The sequence below is a fragment of the Pinus tabuliformis genome, chromosome 1_2 (genome assembly GCF_031772625.1).
Source record: "Pinus tabuliformis cultivar Carrire ecotype Pingquan chromosome 1_2, CPIR1, whole genome shotgun sequence".
NCBI classification, from domain to species: Eukaryota; Viridiplantae; Streptophyta; class Pinopsida; order Pinales; family Pinaceae; genus Pinus; species Pinus tabuliformis.
The window spans coordinates 1,065,063,067-1,065,084,418 of NC_142298.1; the positions used below are offsets into that span (position 1 = coordinate 1,065,063,067).

Below are 21,352 nucleotides of genomic sequence, written 5' to 3' on the forward strand. Positions count from 1 at the left end.
GGGTACAAGAAATGGAACAATAGAAGAAGAAAAATAAATTTAGTTGAAGTCAATTTTTTAAATTGTAAGCGTAGCTAACATAGAGACCAACACACATCTTAATTAATTTTTTATGTGGTCACAATTAAGGGGGAGGGTTGAGAATCTAATTCCAACCACTTGCTAGGTGTCAAAAACATCCATCAAGTGTCCCGGTTCAGTTTCACTTAGTATAGTTTAGTAGAGTTTCACTCTAGTCATTTATTAGATGTTTCCAATGTAATCTTATTTAACTTATTCACAATACTGAGAAGAAAAATCCTCTACTGCATCATTTTGTTCTCTTCAAATTATTTCAATGCAATGACTAAATATCATGAAAACTTTTTGCAGAAGGGCAAGGAGACCATGGACATATGGGACAGGAAGGTCCATAGGTTGAGAATGGCGATCCCGGATAGCAGAGTTGAAGAGAAGGTCAATTGGATCATTGATATGGGGAAACTGTTGAAAATGGTGACCCCGGTTAACAGAGTTGAAGAGGAGGTCAATTGGATCATTGATATGGGGTAACTAGGACCAGGGAGACATTGTTTCAAAATATAGTCGAGACTGCATGGCATATGAAAACCTTAATGGTTACGTTGCAAGCAAAAGAGACGATAGAAAGAGATTGAGGACAGTAGGAGACCCTGAACCAACTGAAGGAGATTAACTAGAAGTCAAGTTGAATTGAGTTTGTTCTGAAAGCGTTGTTAAATATTGAAAAGTTGCATGATGATCACATTGTAGTGATGAACACAATGTTCACAATTTATCTCAAATATATTCATATTGTGGATAGTATGTTTGGGAACACTAGAGGGGAACCAGCACGCCTGAGAAAATATAACACTAGTGAGGTGAGCGACCAGCCATTGGCTTCTCAATGGCTCATGCAGAGGCCCATGCAGAGGTTCAGGAGGAATGTCCTATAGCGGCATCGGCTCAGGGAAAATGAGGTATGGGAATAGGGAATACCATCTTTTAGTCTTTTATGGTCAATAATAGGTTTATAGTTATAATAGTTACAAGTTTGAACATGCAGAATAGATGGTATTTTGGGTTGTTTATGTCTGTCATTCACAGGGTACAAGCAATTCAGATAGACAGGTTTGGTAATAATAATAAGAAATTCATTTTTGTGGCCCACTCAAGTGTTGTAAAAAACACAATTCCATTAGTATGGATGAGGACTTATCATGTTGAATATATTCCAGAAATAACGAAACATAAATAGAAAAGTATGTAAATGGATAAACATAAGTTCGTTAATTTCAAACTTAAGAATTTAGTTGAATCTATTCCAGAAATAGCGAAACAGAGATAGAAAAGTATGTAAATGGATAAAAATAAGTTCGTTAATTTCGAACTTCAGAATTTCTATCATCTCGAAAAAGAAAAACAATGTTTGTGAAGTATGTAAATGGATAAGTTTCTTTGTTAATTTCAAGATTAGGGTTTGTTAAATATATTTCCATATGATATAGTTATAAACAACATGGATTTCATCTCGAGTTTAAAAAAATAACACTAAAAGTTGAAAGCTAAAAGGTAAGCATGCTGATAGATGAGATAAATCTGATAGTTTCGAAGCTTAAAATGTGGAAATGACGCTGTATGATCTGCGATGAAAAGATAAATTCTATAAACCATTTATTTTCATTGATAAATTTGCATCCTAGAACTTTACTACTTCTGTACAGATTTAATGTGATAGTTCAAAGCTTAAAATATGGAAAATACTATATATGATTTGAAATGAAAAAATAAATTTTGTAAATAATTATGCCGATATGCGTCCTATTATTGGAATGGGTCACTTTAATCATTTTACAAATTAAAAATTAAACTTTTTAAATTTAAAGATGCTAATGTAATCTTATTGTTACCACAATAACAATATCAATGGATATAATTCACACCACTAGATTCCATGTATATCTAAATCATATGATTAAACCTTGTTTAAGTTAAATTTTTACATAACTTGATTAAAAATTTACCATGCCATTTGTTAATTAACACCTATGAGTATTAACTAGAATGAGAAGACTACAAAACGTTACACACACCTACCATAACAAGAATAGGAGGATTACAAAATCTTACACATACACGTGTAATAGTAGTGGAAAGGTGTATTTTCAAATAAGATGATTATACATTTCAAAACATTATAATGTGTCTCCAATTCCAAATAACAGGTGATGATTATCCATTTCAAAACATTAGTAATGTGTGTCCAATTCCAAATAACAAGTGTCCTTAAATTTTATTAACGTCTCCATCAATTTTATATATGATATAGGACCTTATATATTTCATATATTTTAATATAATAATAAAAGTTCCTAATGGGTTCATCTTTCTTAGGCACTCACTAGCCCTCACATGGCAAAGTTCATAGACAATAAGTTTTTCAACATTATTAATTATAATAATTAATTGATTAGAAAAATATGTAGTGTGTTTCAATGTGTTTGGTGATATTAAACTATGATTATTAAATAGCTGTTAGAATTCTAAGGAATGTATTATTATTATGACTATAATAATATTTTAATAGAGTTATAATTATATTTATGAAAATAATTATTAGTTATACTTATGGTTATAACATTAAAATTATTAATAAATTTAGACAGAGAGGATATTGATTATTAATAGCTATTTATAAAATATTTATAAACAATGGTATTAATTTGCTATTAATAATCATAGTTTAATTTTAGGCAACACATTGAAAACACACGAAATATCTTAATTTGGTATTAATAATCACAACTTAATCTTAAACAACACATAAATATTAATAATCAATATCTTCTCCATCTAAGTTTACTAAATAATTTTTTCAACATTATTAATTATAATCATTATCTTCTCAATCTCAACAATTTGAAAGATATAACTATAATCATTATCTTCCAATCTCAACAATTTGAAAGATATAACTATTTCCTTGGTTGTTTGCTAAATATTTTAACAAATTATTAGCAAATTTTAATTATTATACAGGACAATTCTCATTTCACAGTATTAAATTATGAATATTAAATGTGTAAGAAAATAACTTATTTAAAAAAATATTATATGAATGTTAAAAGAATTTGAATTAAATAATTATTGTCTATTGCACTTGCTATATATGGGATGCAATTCTCGCAAATATCGTAATGCAAAATAATTCTTGTTCTCGCTTTAATAGATGGATTTGTAAACGTTTCAGGATCCTTAGATATTAAGATGGATTTTTAAACGTTTCAGGATCCTTAGATATTGTGGGTTTAGATATTGAGATGGATTTGTAAACGTTTCAGGATCCTTAGATATTGTGGGTTTAGGTGAAAATGATAATAATCTTTATATAATTTTTTATTTTCATTATTAATATAAGAAATTCTAATTAGTTTTTTTTATATAAATTTGATTTTTTTTAAATTTCTATATTATTAAATTTAATTATTTTTACCTTTAATTTTCATTTAATTAAAATTTTCTTTCCTCTTCATCTCCATGAGAAAAATCTCGACTACAAATTGATAACTGAAGATTATGTCAAAAGATTTATAAGAGAGCGTAATATTATGTTGAAACATTATTAAAGACATTCGAAAATTAAATTTTTCTTTCCTCTTCATCTCCACGAGAAAAACCTCGGGGACAAATTGATAACTGAAGATTATGTCAAAAGATTTATAAGAGAACATAATATTATGTTGAAACATTATTAAAGACATTCATTTAAGGACTGAAAATAAATATAAAGCGTTGGTTTGTTTTCAATGTCATTCAACAAATCGAATCGAATCCTAATTAATATTTTCGATCCACGGCTTTTGTTCGTTCTAAGATTCGCATTTGAAACCTCAAAAGTATATTCTAACCAGAGCGGCAAGCAGCCGTAGTCCCTGCCGGTCAAAAATTATAACTCTAAAATGATTTGAACAGTAAATATCAGCGTGCAGTAACCCTCGCTCATCAACCTCTTCCTTAAAGCAATAATGCGGGCCCGGCTTCCAGAGGACACAAGCAGTACCTTGTGGCGGCGCTCTAGTGTAGTGGGCTTCATACCCTGGAACTAGTTGGTCGTAGCTCAGCATGCCCGACTTTTGGTAACCTTTTATGAATATAAAGATGCTTCGTAGAGGAGGTAGGTTTAAAATCCAAACTCATAGAGGAGGGAGGGCTTATCAACCCACGAACTCTAGCTACTACCTGATCTATGCTAGCATGTGTTTAGGAGCTAAAGGTTTGGAGTAACACTGGTACATGACGCTATTTAAGCAGCCGGCACCATGAGGTCAATTCAGCGAATTATTTGAGTTTGTATAGATGCATATTAATATAAATTTTGGTTAAAAAAAAATGAAAGTTACATTAATTTCTACCATTACATATCGTAATAGTATAATAAGTATCATGGCACGTGCCTACTCTACAAATATTTCTCTGCTAGTTTGTCTGAGCAAGAACAAGCGTCAGTTGTGAACATGAGCCTTGAGCATGACACTAACATGGAATCCATCTAACGGAAGTTGGTATTTGGTGCTCCAGCAACCATTCATTCTGTGTCGAGCACAGGGGAATCGTTTGTTGAAGGAATGGAGCCGTTTAATGAGGACCACTGCCATTTTTATTCTCAAATTCCGGTAGTTGTCATATCTGCTGAGTCCAATTTAACTTTTTTCATTTGCATAATAACTTGCATATATATTTTACATATGAGAATATTATCTGTAGATTCTACATATGAGAATATTATCTGTAAATTTGTTAACTGCACAATTGCATTTACAGATTGTATATATAAGATTATTAAGTGCAAAAGTTGTTCGCTGAAAAAAAATTAGACTGGTTAACATCCCAAATTCCCTACAATTATCCATATTTCTAAAAGGTATTTTCTAAAGCCACACTGTTTTGCAAGTGGTTACCTCAATCAACTTTAACTTTTTACATTCGTTACGATTTTCCGCAGCATCGTTGGCTTCAACTATATCTACAAGCCGTTGTTGGCTTATTCTTGTTCTTGCCTTATTGTACAAGAAATAACTTGCACATTGTTATTGCCTTATTTTACAAGAAATAACTTCTTTTGAAGTACTCTTCAAGTGCCTGCAAAGCGCGACAGTTCTTTGTGTTGTGGGCATGGGTAGCCTCCATTGAAACCTTTGCAGCCTTCTCCATCTGCAATGTTGTTGCTAGCTTCATTTCCTCGATGAAGTTTCAAGTTCCTTTCAAACTGTTGTTTTAAGTTCTTTTCAAACTTCTCCTCCGGCACTTAAAAGAGTGACAGTTCATTTCAAACGGCTCCTCCGGCACTTACAGAGTGACTGTTTTGTGTGCTATGGTTATCCACTCGACATAAATCAGATTTCTATGCTATGGTTATTCACTCGACATAAATCAGAGAATAACGACATAAATCAGAGAATAAGGTGGTTGACTCACATAATAAGGTGGTTGGCTCACAATATGTGGAGAACTTGTGGCATGTGGGAAAATAGCTGGGAAAATAGCAGCGACTGCATGCAGGGCAGTTAGAACATGTGACAACATGTGGCATCAGGAAAATAGTGGTTCTAGCAAGCCTGAAACTTTGGATATGCTAAAAAATGGAGGAGCATATGCTAAAAAATGGAGGAACAACCACCCAGAATAGGAATAGAAAAAACTTTGGATATGCTCTGCACTCACTCTCCGAATAGGAGCAGCTAGCCAAAAACTTTGAGCGCCCAAAAACTTTGGATATTTCGTCAATTTAGAACTTTGTTTTTTGCATTAAAAAATAAACTTGGATAAAATAATGATGTCCCATTGTAATGTGCCTCGAGACAAGTGAAGTGAGACCAGTGAAGTTTCCGAGGTGTAAGTGAAAAGTTTGGTTAAAGTTTCGTTGAGCGAAATTGTGATGCCAAAACCTTTCCGAGGTGTAAGTGAAAAGTTTGGTTAAAGTTTCGTTGAGCGAAATTGTGATGCCAAAACCTTGGTAAATTTTGGTGAAAAAGATGGTCAACTAAAACTAATATGAATTTAACGCTTAGCTATCGCTATAATCCTTGCTTTGCCGTGGGAAGAGACTAATAAAGTCTGAAAATAAGAGAAGTGTGCTTCTATTTATTCCAAACTTTCTAAACTTGACTTGAAAAGTCCCAGTAAAGAGTATATGAATCAAGCTCTTGCCTGGTTTTTGATATTCCACAGCACTTTTTTTAAATATCACAAAAATCAATAATTTAATTGTGTAAAGTTTAAAAAGTTAAGGATTAGTTCAAATAATTATATAAAATGATTTTTGTAATCTAAAATATATAAAAAATTTGGGAGATTGTCAGTGCTTATTGAATGAAAGGAAATATATAAATTTATAAAAATACAAAATATATAAAAAAAAATTGGTAGATTGTCAGTGCTTATTGAATGAAAGGAAATATATAAATTTATAAAAACAGATCCGATGTAATACATATTTGTTGAAATTAAATTTATGAAATCTCTAAGTTGTGTGTGGTTAGGTGGTTTTTTTATTGTACCTTTTTTCAATACTAGTATTTAATACTAATATTTATTTAATAATAATATTTATTATATTCGTTGTGGTTAATTTGTCAGATTTTGCATGCTAAAACAAGAAGAATATATGAAAATGGGAGGACACTGAGGTTTTTCATGCTAAAACTTGGAAGAATATATGGAAACATGGAAGAATAAGAGCAAGATTTCACATTTCAAATTTTCATTAAATATTTATTGGACGTGTTATTCATCACCATATCTTTAAATATTATGTTTTATGTTTTATTACTTAGCTACACCATCTACGATTGTAACGTAGAGGAATAAGAGCAAGGTTTCTTGGCTGGGAATTTCAAATTGTCAAAAAATATTTATTGTACCTGTTATTCATGACCACTCCATCTATTATAAGAAAAATAGTGTTGTGTGGATGCGCACATTTATTAGTGGGTGGGTTACAATTTTCTGAAAGGATTACTAGAATGATTTGAAGGGGTTTCTCAAGGGTTTCTCTAAAAGTTTGTTTTCCCTTGTGTGTCTAGGCTGACGGAATATGCCATTGTTGCATGTATTGTATAAGAGATTTAATTAAACTATAGAGAGTAGGGATGCCATATTTAATACACTCCTAGGAAGATATGTACTTGCTCTAAAGTTATGGTTAGTTTTAGACTTAGTTTTACTTTTGAATGTGAGATTGTAGTTTTTATATCTATACGATCACTTTGGTGTGGAAAAAACATATATTAATGCATCATTATGAAGCTAAAACTTTAAAGAAAAGTATAATTACCATCAATTTATAAAATTTATGTCTCATACCTCATGATATGTTATCATATCAACGTAAATAAGTTTACCAACAAAGGGTTAAGTAAGCCGTAGGATCTAAGACATTCAATCTTAAGGTAGTTTGTGAGAAATCAACATTAACGTCATAGTTGATTTTTATCTTGGTTTTCGTTGGAAGAAAAATGATAGAAGACAAACACAAGTGCACTTGTAAAATACAACTTTTATAGTAAAATATAACTTACAAATAGTATATATTATGAGATTAATAAAAAAAAGGTAAGAAAATGCATTTTCTTAAAGCGCTGAGCATTAAATCTATAGCTGATATTTATCTTGGTTTTCGCTGGAAGAAAAATGATAGAAGACAAACACAATAAAACCAGAACATAGTTTCTATCAAATTAACTTACATCAAACATTTACATAAAAATTATATTTTCCTAAAATCAGGTGCATCAAAATTAATTTCAAAAATCCCATAAATCATTTACTATTAAAAAACATTCAGAAGTGCAACAAAAATTTCAATATACCACTACAAAACTTAGAGTCTTTCTGTCTAGCCATGTTGCAAAATTCTTACGATATTTCCAATTTAAAATCAGCCAACAATTTGACACTTTACCGTTGACAAAATTTTCTATACATTTTGTAAAACAACTAAACAATCTTTCAAAATAAACCTAGTAACATCGAAATATAAATGAAAACACTAGTGTTGAACCATAAGATGACTTTGCATCACGTATTCTTCCACAAAATAATTATTCCTCTTACATCTTCTCTTGGAATTTGAAATTTCAATCTAATTGTTTATATAATAAGGATTACTTCAAACAAAATTTTCTATACATTTTGTAAAACAACTAAACAATCTTTCAAAATAAACCTAATAACATCGAAATATAAATGAAAACACTAGTGTTGAACCATAAGATGACTTTGCATCACGTATTCTTCCACAAAATAATTATTCCTCTTACATCTTCTCTTGGAATTTGAAATTTCAATCTAATTGTTTATATAATAAGGATGACTTCAAATTTAATAAAATCTAATTCTTTATATAATAAAGATTAGCAATTAAAATGTGGACCTAATTCTTTATATAATAAAGATTAGCAATTAAGCTATGGACTTATTGAAACCCCTCTCATCACTTTCGAGAGTTATCTAATAAATTTTAAAATCGATCAAAAGGGTTACTTGTGTGAACTTTAAATACACATAATTTATTCAAGTTTGGAAGCTATCTCATAAGTTAAAATATTCTTGAAGTCGGTTATTTGACAGAATCTTCAAATAGACAGAATTTTGAAGTGTATTATTATTGTTTCCCTTTATGATTAATACTATTTAGATGGAAAATAATTATTTTTTTTACAATTTTTTTTTTCGGTTAAAACTGTAATGGTAGTAACAAAAAGTAAATTTTTTTTTTATAAGTTTTCTTGAATATATGTATTGATTATCTTTATTGGTATACCCATTAAAAAACAAATATTCATAATAATTGCAGAATTACACTTGTATTTTGAAGATTTCATTCCTATCTGTCATCAATAATCTAGATCAATATTTATCAAGTAATCTAGAGCTCCATATTTGTCAAGCTTCGAAAGCAATCAAATTTATTAAGATATGTGGTAAAAAACATGTGTATTTGATCCCCTCCACACTTGAATATATGGAGCAATGATCAATCTTTGCCTTTTATATAGATGTCTTTATTTTTGAATATGGTTTATAATATAACATAGTATCATAATATATTATAAAATAAACCAATAAACCAATTTATATAGAGTTAAATGAAATTTATAAGAAAAAATAATAACATTAAATAAATAAATATAAAATATTATAATAAGTAACTGCAATTTAATTCTATTAATTAGGTAGCATTTTAAATTCTATATTGGAATATGGTCTAATAATATATTGTAATATAAAAAGAGCTATATTTTTATTTCCTATAGTTAAATTGGGTATATATACACATAAATAGATATACATTTTATAATAATTATAGTTAAATCAAATAAAGTAAAATTATGAATGAAAGTTATGTTTGGGAAAAAATTATAATAGTAAATTAAATAAATAAAGATATTGTAGTAATTAATTATAATTTGATTGTATGTAAGTATGCAATATTTTTAATAAATTTGAATACATGGAGTAATGATGAATCTTTTCCCTTTATATAGATATACCTTTATTTGTGAATATGGTTTTCAATATATCATAATATTATATTATATTATAAACCAAATTATATAAGGTAATTTATGAAAAGATAAATGAAATTAATAAGAAAAAATAATAATATTAAATAAATAAATATAAAATATTATAATAAGTAATTGCAATTTAATTCTATTAATTAGGTTGTATTTTAAATTCTATATTGGAATATGGTCTAATAATATATTAGAATATAAAAAGAGCTATGTTTTTATTTATTATAGTTAAATTGGATATATATACACATAAATACATATACATTTTATAATAATTATAGTTAAATCAAATAAGATTAAATTACGAATAAAAAATATGTTTACGAAAAAATTATAAAAGTAAATTAAGTAAATCAACATATTGTAGTAATTAATTATAATTTCATTATACGTAAGTATGCAATATTTTTAATTAAGTAAATATGTGTATATTTTGTAATATTATATAAAATATTATAAATCATAATATATAGATGAGAATTAGTTTTTATCTAAGAAATATAAATGATATTTATACTTGAAATATAAAATTATGTTAATTAATATGGATATTGAAATATTTTATTTGGTTTTCAAAGTAGTTTTATGTTATTAATATATTTTGGTTTTAAATATTACATGTTAATTAAACTAAACATAGAACGAATTAAACATTTGTGTAACATCACTAATATTATTTTATATGTTATACTTCAACTCCATCTTGAGTTGTGAATGAATTACATATTTCCTCATACTAAAAATAATTTTTTATTTCTTTTAACTTTCAACGAAATTATCTCTTTACACCAAGTTCATTTACAATTAAGCTCAAAAGTGAAGAATTGATATTTTACTAAGATTGAATTACAAATATTAGTAAAGAACCCTTTAATGGAATAATAATGTGCGCTCTCTCTCATTCAATAAATTACAATATGATGATGTTCATAATTGCTAACACCCACTAAATGTATATTATAGATTTATTTTATGTAATCCAAAAGTTAGAACAAAAAAGGCATAGAAAAGCATTTAGAATTTAGTTCATTTAGATTTAAATACAAATATTAAGAATGAATGTCAAAATTGTGTTGGTAATAAAACATCTAAAATTTCTTATTAATTTAATTTTGTGTTTTCAATATAAAATTTATTTTATGTAATAGATTTATAGAATACATTTGGTTCATTTTGATTTCATATAAAATATTTATATATTCAAATTTTGTTCATTTAGATTTAAATAAATAAATTGAGAATCCATGTAAAATTTGTATTAATAATAAAAATATGTTAATTTCTTATTAATTCAATTTATTGTATTCAATATAAAATCTCTAGAATATACTAATCATGAATATATTATTATCTATTTTATATTAATATTAAACGTCAATATCTTTTTAATGTTAATTATTATTATTATTATTATTATTATTATTTACTTCTTCTTATTATTATTAAATATAGATACTAAAGTTAAACATAGAAATTTATGTAAAAATATATTTTGCATCTATACATTTGATGTGAATATTTGTTTATGTAAATATTTTTATTAAACATTGCACTTAATAATTTTAGGTTTATTTAGGTTCATTGATGTTGAGATTAAAATATTTGGCAATTTTATATCATTTGGTTCATGTAGCATTGTGTTAATTTATAACATTAGGTTTTGAATTTTAGGTCTTTTAACATTAAAAAAAATTGGTTTACTTTAATATTTATATTGAAAATGAAAAATTTATATTGATATTATAAATATATTAGTAGAAATAGTATAATATCGATATTAAAGATAGAATTTAATATAAATATAATTATAGGTTTACGAACATTAATAATCTTGGATTATAGAGTTTAGGTTCAAAAGATTGTGGAATTTTGTTAAGTGTTGTAATAATGTTATGATCACTTATTTGATTTTATACAATGTGTATATGTGAACTTTTTCTATATGTGTAGATGGTAAATTATGTATGTATGTTACTTTTAATTTTATTCAACATTAAATTGTTTTTTTGATATGAATTGTATTTTCTTTTTTTTTTGTTAGGTGATTTGATCATTTGATCATGGATCCAGCTATTTGGAGTTGTCTTCCATTCAAAATTCTTGATTTTTTCTTCCTCTGTCCCTTTATCAGTTGTGATAAAGATTAGCATTGTTTGTAAGAAATTGAAGAATGTTTTGCAAAATCCTTCTTTATTATTACGTTGCAAGCATGTCTCTATGAACGAATTTGGATTTATGGTTCCTTTCCTCAATAGTGAAGACAATTATTTTGCTGCTGAATACCTTATTCAAAATGGGCACATATCTCATTTTCATTTATGATTCATAGATTCAAGATAAAAAGTAGAGTCTACTATTGGACCAATGGTGGTTTTATCCTTACCAACAGAATTCTCCCATACACACAACTATTTTGTAATGAATCCATTTACAAGGGCCTTTAAAAAGCTAGGGCGAATAAGAATTGGAGACTTGGGATCCTTTTCATTATTGGAAAATGTAAGCAACATAAAATATACCTGGGTTTTTCTACAAACATATGTATGACACAATGAAGTCTCAAATTTTATGTTTTCATTAGTCTTGACAAGGTATGGAAAAAGGGTTGATATTCCATTTGGTGGCATTTCATCCCCTAAGGATGGAGTGTTTTATAAAAGTAAATTGGTTTGGAACTATTTGGATAAGGAGTATGAATATTATCCTCTATATGCGTATACAATATACTGGTTTGATATAATAAAAAATGAATGGGATTTTCCATTTTTTCCAATCACTGACATTTAGTGTATGTCATTAGAAATATACATGGATCAGTTGATATTCCTTTTCAATTATGGCTCCATTGTATGGTCAATTGAAGAATTAGATCATTTCCAATTTGGTCAACCCTGTGTTGAATAAAGAATTGACTACTTTGAGGATGATTGGGGTTTCAGATTGAATTTTTTGGAAGACATTTCTACATATATAAATAGAAAATGTCCTAGTTATCATCCATTTTGAATAGTCCATGGTGTGGTTCTTATAATGTGCAACTACAGTGAAGTTCCATTCCTATTATATGACATGATGACTAGCATCTAGTTTCCAACAGATATTGATAATTCAATTAATGAATAGATGTTTGGGTTTTGGTACCCAACGCTGGAGGATTGCAATGATTTGATTGAATCTGGAATTTTTTTTGCAATTGCTCTCCGTATGGATTTTGTTTATGAGATTCCACCATTGGATATGGATATGGATTCTTAGGATATTAGTATTCTTAGGAGTTCCTATAAATATTTTCATTTTATATACTATCTATGGTTGTGGAAAATATTTCCATTTTTGGCTCTATGCATACATTGGGTATTTAAGGTAATATTGTAAAATTATGCTTGTACCCATCTTTATGATGTAAAATATTTCATAATGTTTCCCTTAAAGTTTTCTTAATTAAATTTAAATGTGTCACGATGCTATACATTTTTCTTTGTTTGTATAACTATAATTGCTATGACTTATGTTATACATGTTATTTGTATTTGTTTTTGTCATTGATTCTCAAACAATGTTATATATTTATGTACATTTTAATATTTGCATTTATATTTTGATATTATATAGTTAAATTTCTTTAGATATACTTCCAAATCATACAATTCTTACAGTATTTTGTCCCAATAGTATGGGTTTTGTTTTGATTCTAATATGATACATGAAAATTTAGACTTTTTTGTTTAAGCCATTTGGAAAAATTCATTTATGTTTTTAGCCATTTCGAAAAATTCATTTTTGTTTTTAGCTATTTGGAAAAAGCCTTATACATTTTGATAAGTTTGTATGGTTGGAAAAAGTAATATATACACTTTTTATGTTTTTTTACGATTTCCAAAAAAAAACTTGTGCCTTTTTCATTCTTTTGTGTTTGTTTATATTATATATTTTCTATGTTCCGTGTTTATGGATCCATAATGAATATGTTATTATTCATTGTAGACATGTCATCTAAAGGAAAAAGCAAGCGTACAAGAAAACAAAATTTGTCACTAGCATCACGTGACAGATCTAATGAACGTCGTTGTTTATGGTATCAACAAAATAAGGATGTCATAGTTGAGCAAAGGATAGCTACATATGACAGAAGGAAGAGTGAAGGCACTCTTGAAAATGATTTTATAATTCCTTGTAAGTATCATACTATGGATGATATAATGGAAAGAACATTTCCTGTTGATAGTTCATTATCAGAATATGCTCCTCATCAGCATAATTTTGTTGTTCAATGCTCTCATGAAAATGTTCATAACATTGGGGAAACATCTTGCAATGAGGAAGAATGTCATATTGATAACGTGGGTGAAATGGTCCACCCTAACCCTTCTGTGTGTTCGATTTCATGTTTCGACCAAGCCCAGAGTTTGCAAAACATCCATGGTGGAGGTAATGATGACATTATGTGTGATGATTTGGATGATAGTTTGATTGGCCAATTGTTTAATAATTTGGGGCCAATTGCTCGAAACATTGGATCTTCCCATTGGGTATTTTCACGGCTACATCTCAAGTAAGCTATTAATGAGAACGAAATGTTGGAAATACTAAATTCACTTAAGAAATGGTGACCTTACCTAATCGGAAGACACTTCAAGGTAAAAATGGATCATGATAGTCTTAAATACATTTTAGAACAAAGATTATCTTTAGAAGAATAGAAAAAATGGGTCAAAAATATGTTGGGTTATGACATTGAAATCATCTACAAAAAAGGGAAGAAAAATGTTGTTGCAGATGCTCCCTCAAGAAAGGATGAGGATGTGGAAGCATTTTTTTGTGCTATTTCTATTATCAAACCAAATTGTATAAATGAAGCAATGGAGGAAAGGAGAATGGATGAAGAAGTGAGGCCACTCATTCAAAAGTTGCAGAAGATCCCAATTCAAACAATATTGCCAGAAATTGATGAGGAAGGAAAAATCATATTGGAACCTAGAATAGTCACGAAAACAAGAACCTGAAAACTACGAAATTGATCAATTTTAGAGTATCTCATTAAGTGGAAGAACTTACTAGCTGAAGATTCCACATGGGAGGACAAGAATTTTATATAGAAGCATCAAGAACTACTGAAGTGTTTAGGAAAACACTTTTTGAAGGAGAGGGGCATGTTATGTCTCTATACTACTAGTGTAACCCCTTATTGTTATTAGTACAACCCCATTATTATATTTTTGTGCCCATGTAGTCCCCATATTGTTATTCTTGTGCCCCATAGAAGCCCACTAATGTTATTATTGTGCCCTTACATTATTATTGTTATGTCAGCTCTGATTATATTATAACCCCTTAAACTCCTATATATATAAAGGAGGTCTTGTCATTTGTATCATCCAAGAATTGTTCATTTATGTAATGTAAAGGAGGTTTCCCCCTCGAGGAGGCTTATTTCTAGGGCGTTGATCTATCTTTTCTATCTTTTTATGAGCTAGTTTCATAACATTGAATTTTATGGCATATTTTATTTTCTTCGAAAAGGACACAACCCATTTCAATAGAGGCATACAATTAACATCGTAGATGTTCCATCTACTGATGTTTGAAGTGAAGAGGAACCATCTCATAACATTCATCCACATTGACAAACAAATGTAAATGTTGAGTGCATTTGATATTTTTCTCATTTTTTCATTTTCACTTGGTTGGACATTTTATTTTATAACCTTTTATGGAGAAGACATGATTTCATCTCATTAGGTTGGAGAAATAGAATCCAAAACATCAAATTGTAAAACTAATGTAATTGTTTAATGTATTTGATTTGTTTTCAATTTTTTAATCTTTATTTGTTCGACATTTAGTTTTATAATGTATTTTATTTTTTTGAAATAGGAAACAACTCATTTGAATAAAGTCATCGAAACTAACTCCCAAAATGTTCCATCCACTGATGTTAGAAGCGATGAGCAACCATATCGTAACTCTCATCCACATCAATAAACAAATGTAAATTTTGAATGCATTTGATCCTTTTTTCATTTTTTTCATTTATAGTTAGTTGGAAATCAAATTTTGAAATATTTTATGACAAAGAGACCTTGACATCCTCTCAGGTTCGTGAAATTCAGACCATAAATTTGGAACGAACCTGTCATATATCTATTCCATATGCTTCAAATTTGGGAAGGGAATATCATGTTCTTGAACATGAAGTACATTTTACAAGAAATTTAACTCTTCCAAATGGTTCTCAACATGGTCTAGCTGATAGAGATCATATTCATTTTGATGAAAACATTATGGTAGTGCATAAAATATTTCGAGCGAAGATAGATAGCTTTTTAGTTTTCCAAATGTGCCACATTTTCCAAGAATCATATCCCGTAATCCAAGTTTTGAGACATTCTAAAGGAGCTTTTTGTAGACGATGTAAGAGTGAAAGAGGAGCCCATCCTTTTTGTCGATATAATAACGTGGATCTTGGTGAGAAACCTCATATTTTAAGAGTTCTTACTGAAGTTGAAGAAATGCTAATAGCATGTGTGAATCCTATTTTCAAGTGACACATGGTTGAGGTGGGAAATATAAGTATAGTGTTCATACAATTAGCTTTCCTGAAGATATTTCTACAATTGTACAAAGTCTCCCCCAACATGTTGAAGATATTGACTTTATAATTGTGCAGAGACATGTCGCTCAGTCTAAATACTATGAACGTTATGTCAAAATATCTTGAGTGATGGTTGCATTTATTTTCAAAATCCAACATGATCAATATTATCGAGATGTTGTAATTGACTACGATTCAGTAAATTCTCTTCCCGTAATATCAACATATATCTCCTCCAGGATTAGATTTTTTGATTGTGATATTGAAGAATTTGAGATCAATGCAACTAATAATGAAGGGTTTCCTGCTGAGAATTTTCCCTCTCATCCTTCTTCTTTTGTTGCTCGCCTACCAAATGAACGAAGATACGTGGAAGAAATTAGAGAATTTATTGATAATATTTATTCTTCACATGTTCAAGACATGGATTGGCCTAGTATTGGAACCTCTCCCGTGAATGAATATAATACAGAGGGATTATTAGATATGGAATTCCCAACATTATTCTCCACTGGTGATGTTGATTGGTTGCAACCACATATTTTTAGTGTTGAACTTCATCAGTATGCATTGAATCTTCTTAGGTACTATGATCGGAGATTTGGAATCCATCCTCGATTTCGATATTACCTTTTGAACATGATAATGTGGCATCGGAGCCAAGAAACTACTACATTTTTGTAAATAAACATTTACATGATAACTCACCTACAACAATTGAATATTTGCATCACCAACTGTCTGATTTACGAGATAATAAGTTGGTTGAGAGGTGTTATCACTCCTGCAGATCTCCAAGGCTAAGAAAGAGTCTAGCTGAGGTAACCACAGACCAATATTTTAACTTGGTAGCTAGCCCTACCAAGCTAGATAGGGCTCCATCCAAAGGATCACAACCAAGAGGGCTCTATAGATTAGTGTTTTAGGCTAGATGTAAAGTGCAGAGAGTTGCTTGATTTGATTTGGTTGGGAAGTCACAAGGATGAGTGAATTAGGTTAGAGAATGAACTAGGCTAGGGTAAAGTGAATCAGAATTGTATACATTTGATGGGGCAAGGTAGGGAAGGTACTTTAAACTTTGTAGTACAGTGATGAGATGGTTTAGACTAGTGAGATGCTAAAACGAGCATGAGGGTCATGAATTCTTTTTAAATTGAAGAAATGAAACAAGCTATGATTATTTTCCCAAAACAAAGCATACAAAGATGAATTCTGCTTATCACACCTTGAAAATCAAACATAATAATAATGAAATGGATCAAGAAAGGAAAAAAACATTCACACATATGAAATTGAAGAAGAAACAAGATCAAAATACCACGCCACAGGAATCCCACCAAAATAGCTGCAACTTCATCCAATATATTCCATGCCAAAGTATGAAAGCTATTACAACATCCAAGTGAGTCCAACCCTTTCTTACTTCAAATGATGAAGTATTTATACAAATTCTAAACTAAAATATCTTGATAAAAATCTCAAGGTATTTTTACAAATAGCCAAAACTGTTTTTCACAAATACAAATGAAATCTAGGAAATTAGAAACTAATGTATCTACTCTGCACTATCATTAAGGATTTCTGTTGACAAGGAAGGTAAATTCAAATTTGATTGCAACTCTTAGTTGATGAGATGGCTAACTGTCTTTGAACATTTTCCTCCCCAAATCCTGCAAAATAAGGTCCAGACATCCCTTTGTATATCTCAATCCAAGATATATCTATAAAATGTGATCGAGGTTATTATATATAAATATATTCTTGAGATAAACCTCTCTGCGTTTCTCGAAATTCAGCTCTAGCGGTTCCCAATAGTCGCTGCAAAAAGGTGGTTGAAATAGGACTTTACATAGTCCAACAAATAGGTTGTAAATATGTACATATATCTCTCATTTTATAATAGCTGTGTAAAATTTGAAGTAGGTTATTATACTTTGGAATATTAGGAACAGTAACTTCCTCTAGTTTCTCAAGCTTCATCTCTAATTGGCCACAATATGTTCTGCAAAAGTATGACTAAACAGGAAAAATTGGGAAAATATGCCTGCAAAGCTTCATTTGTATATCACAAACCATAATAGATGTTATAAAACTGAGAGAGATTTTTGTACATGAGGATGTTGGAAAAAAAAGCTCTTTCAATTTCTAAAAATTCATCCTCATTGGTTTGGAAACCATGTTTGAAAGCAATGTGGCGTATAGGAAAAAGCATAGTTTCAACTGATCATGAGACAGATGAATGACGTGGATGCGGGAGGTGACATGGAATTTGGGGAATGGAGGGTAACATAACTAGGAGTGCATGGGAAAAGGTCAATGGAGGTAGATGGATTGTAGGTGAGTGAGGTTTTTTTACTAGGGCTGCCATCAGTGAGTAAATTTTACATGATGACCTAGGTGGAATGGTAAAAATTTCAACACGGAACACTAATATGATGTAAAAGAGAAATTTTGATCATTGATGGAAGTATGCAAAGACTGACTCTAACATCAGCCTTATTGGGGATTGCAGCTCCTTGGAGGTGTCAGGAATACCATAGACCAAGTTCCTAACCATGTTGGCCAATACGGTAAAAAACTAAGAACCAAACTGAACACTGAAAACGCACAGACTGCAAATTGTAAGCTAGATGCTAAAGGATGCTCGTCAAGCAAGTTTATTGCACACTTATCCTACACTAATCTACTGCAAAATCACTGAATCAAGTGATACTAAAGTGCCAAATCAACCAATCAAGCAGTTGTTGTAATGATGAGGTTGTTTGATGGTGCTTGAACCAGAACATAATTGGAAATTCTACCAGCAATATATACACATAATACCTCTGGCTTTGTAAAAGGAAATCTGGTTTGTCATTTAACTTAAGAAAATATTCCATATATGCTACTATAGGATCATAAAAACCATATACTATCTGTTGCTCCAACTCATTAACATATTCTCTCAGCTGGAGATTGCCACATCACTGCTGTAAATCAAAACATTTGTCAATCCAACCATCCAAGGGCAACCTTACATTTTATTCTTTGGGAGGAGGGAGAGTTTCCAAGAAATGTTTAGGATCTTGGAAATCATATGACTCAATTTTAACATCCAATAGTTCAATTTCGTTTTCTAATCTTTCAACAACTAAACCAAGAAAACAATTGTTACCTTCAGGTGTGATTCGACTGGATTTCAAACAACGAAATACTGATGTTGAGAAATTCTGATAAATATGAAATTCTGCTAACTCATTCCTTAAAGTTAGTAATATTTCACTAGATAAAGGATTTTCCACATACGCTATCATCAATATTACCATTAATGCTCTGAAATCTAGAGACTTTGGCAGTGAAATCACTCTAAACTTTGAAGCTCGGGATCTTGAACAATGGTGTCACCAGGTGGATGATTCAACCTTCTTGTGTTCGACTGCTATCCATCATCAACAACTGGATCTAAGTCGTTGTCGTTATTTCCCGAGGAAGATAGAGCTTTCATCCCCGACAACGGCGCCAGAATGTTATCACTCCTCCAGATCGCCAAGCCTGAGAAAGAGTCCAACTGAGGTAACCACAGACCAATCTTTTGACTTGGTAGCTAGCCCTACCAAGCCGTAGAGGGATCTCTCCAAAGGATCATAACCAATAGGGCTGGATAGATTATGGTCTTATGCTAGATATGATGTGCAGAGGTTGTTTAATTTGATCTGTTGGGGTTGTTGGAAGAGGATTAGATCAAAGAGACTAGGTCAGGGCAAATAAGGTATGATTGCAGACATCTAATGGAGCAAGGTAGGTAGGCACTCAAACACTTTAAGGTTATGAAGTGAGATGGATAAGACTAGTGAGGTACTAGAAAGAGCAAGACAAGCATGTATTCTTTCTAAACTAAAGAAACTGGACAAACTATGTAGATTTACACAAAAGAGAGAATATAAAATGTATTATGCTCATCAAATTGAAAATCAACATATCATAGATGTGAAGTGAAATATGGGAGTACAAAACATTCAAACATATGCAACATAAGAAGAAACTAAGTCAAAATTCCATACCACAGGTATTCCACCAAAATAGCTGCAACTCATTTATTAAATTCTGCCAAATACTGATTACACTAGTGTCTCTGAACAATAGAAAAACACCCAAATGATTCCAACCATTTCTTACTTCAAATGATGAAGTATTTATACAAATTCTAAACTAAAATATCTTGATAAAAATCTCAAGAAATTTTTACAAATATCCTAAACTGTTTTTCACAAATACAAATGAAATGTAGGACATTAAAAACTAATGTATCTACTTGGCACTATCGTTATGGATTTTTTTTGACAAGGAAGAGAAAATTGAATTTGGTTGCAACTCTTAGTTGATGAGGTGGCTAATTGTATTTGAACATTTTCTTCCTGAAATCCTACAAAATAGGGTCCAGTCATGCCTTTGTATATCTCAATCCAATATATATCTGTAAAACTTGAGAGAGATGATCGTATATAAATATATTCTTGAGATAAACCTCTCTCCATTTCCCTAAATTCAGCTCGATCTATCCCCAATAGTCACTACAAAATGGTGACTAAAACATGACTTTACACAATGTGAAAAATAGGCTATAAATATGTACGTGTATCTATCATTTTATAATATATGTGTAACATTGGAAGTAGGTTATTGTACTTTAGAATATTAGGAACAAAAACCTCCTCTAGTTTCTCAAGATTCATCTTTGATTGGCCACAATATGTTTTGCAAAAGTATGACTAAACAGGAAAATTTGGGAAACTATGTCTGAAAAGCTTCATATTTATATCCACTTTCTCATTCTCACCAATTATATTTATAAATATGAAGCTTTTCAGACATAGTTTCCCAAATTTTCCTGTTTAGTCATACTTTTGCAAAACATATTCTGGCCAATCAAAGATGAATCTTGAGAAACTAGAGGAGGTTTTTGTTCCTAATATTCTAAATTACAATAACCTACTTCCAATGTTACACATATATTATAAAATGATAGATACATGTACATATTTATAGCCTATTTTTCGCATTGTGTAAAGTCATGTTTCAGTCACCATTTTGCAGTGACTATTGGGGATAGATCGAGCTGAATTTCGGAAAATGGAGAGAGGTTTATCTCAAGAATATATTTATATACGATCATCTCTCTCAAGTTTTACAGATATATATCAGA

The 21,352-nt window shown here is 29.9% G+C and overlaps 1 pseudogene; it reads left to right on the forward strand.

Annotated features, from left to right (window-relative positions):
- The first annotated feature begins 423 nt into the window (after nucleotides 1-423).
- LOC149209813 (protein STRICTOSIDINE SYNTHASE-LIKE 6-like) overlaps nucleotides 424-21,352 on the forward strand; it is a 50,749-nt pseudogene continuing 29,820 nt past the window's right edge.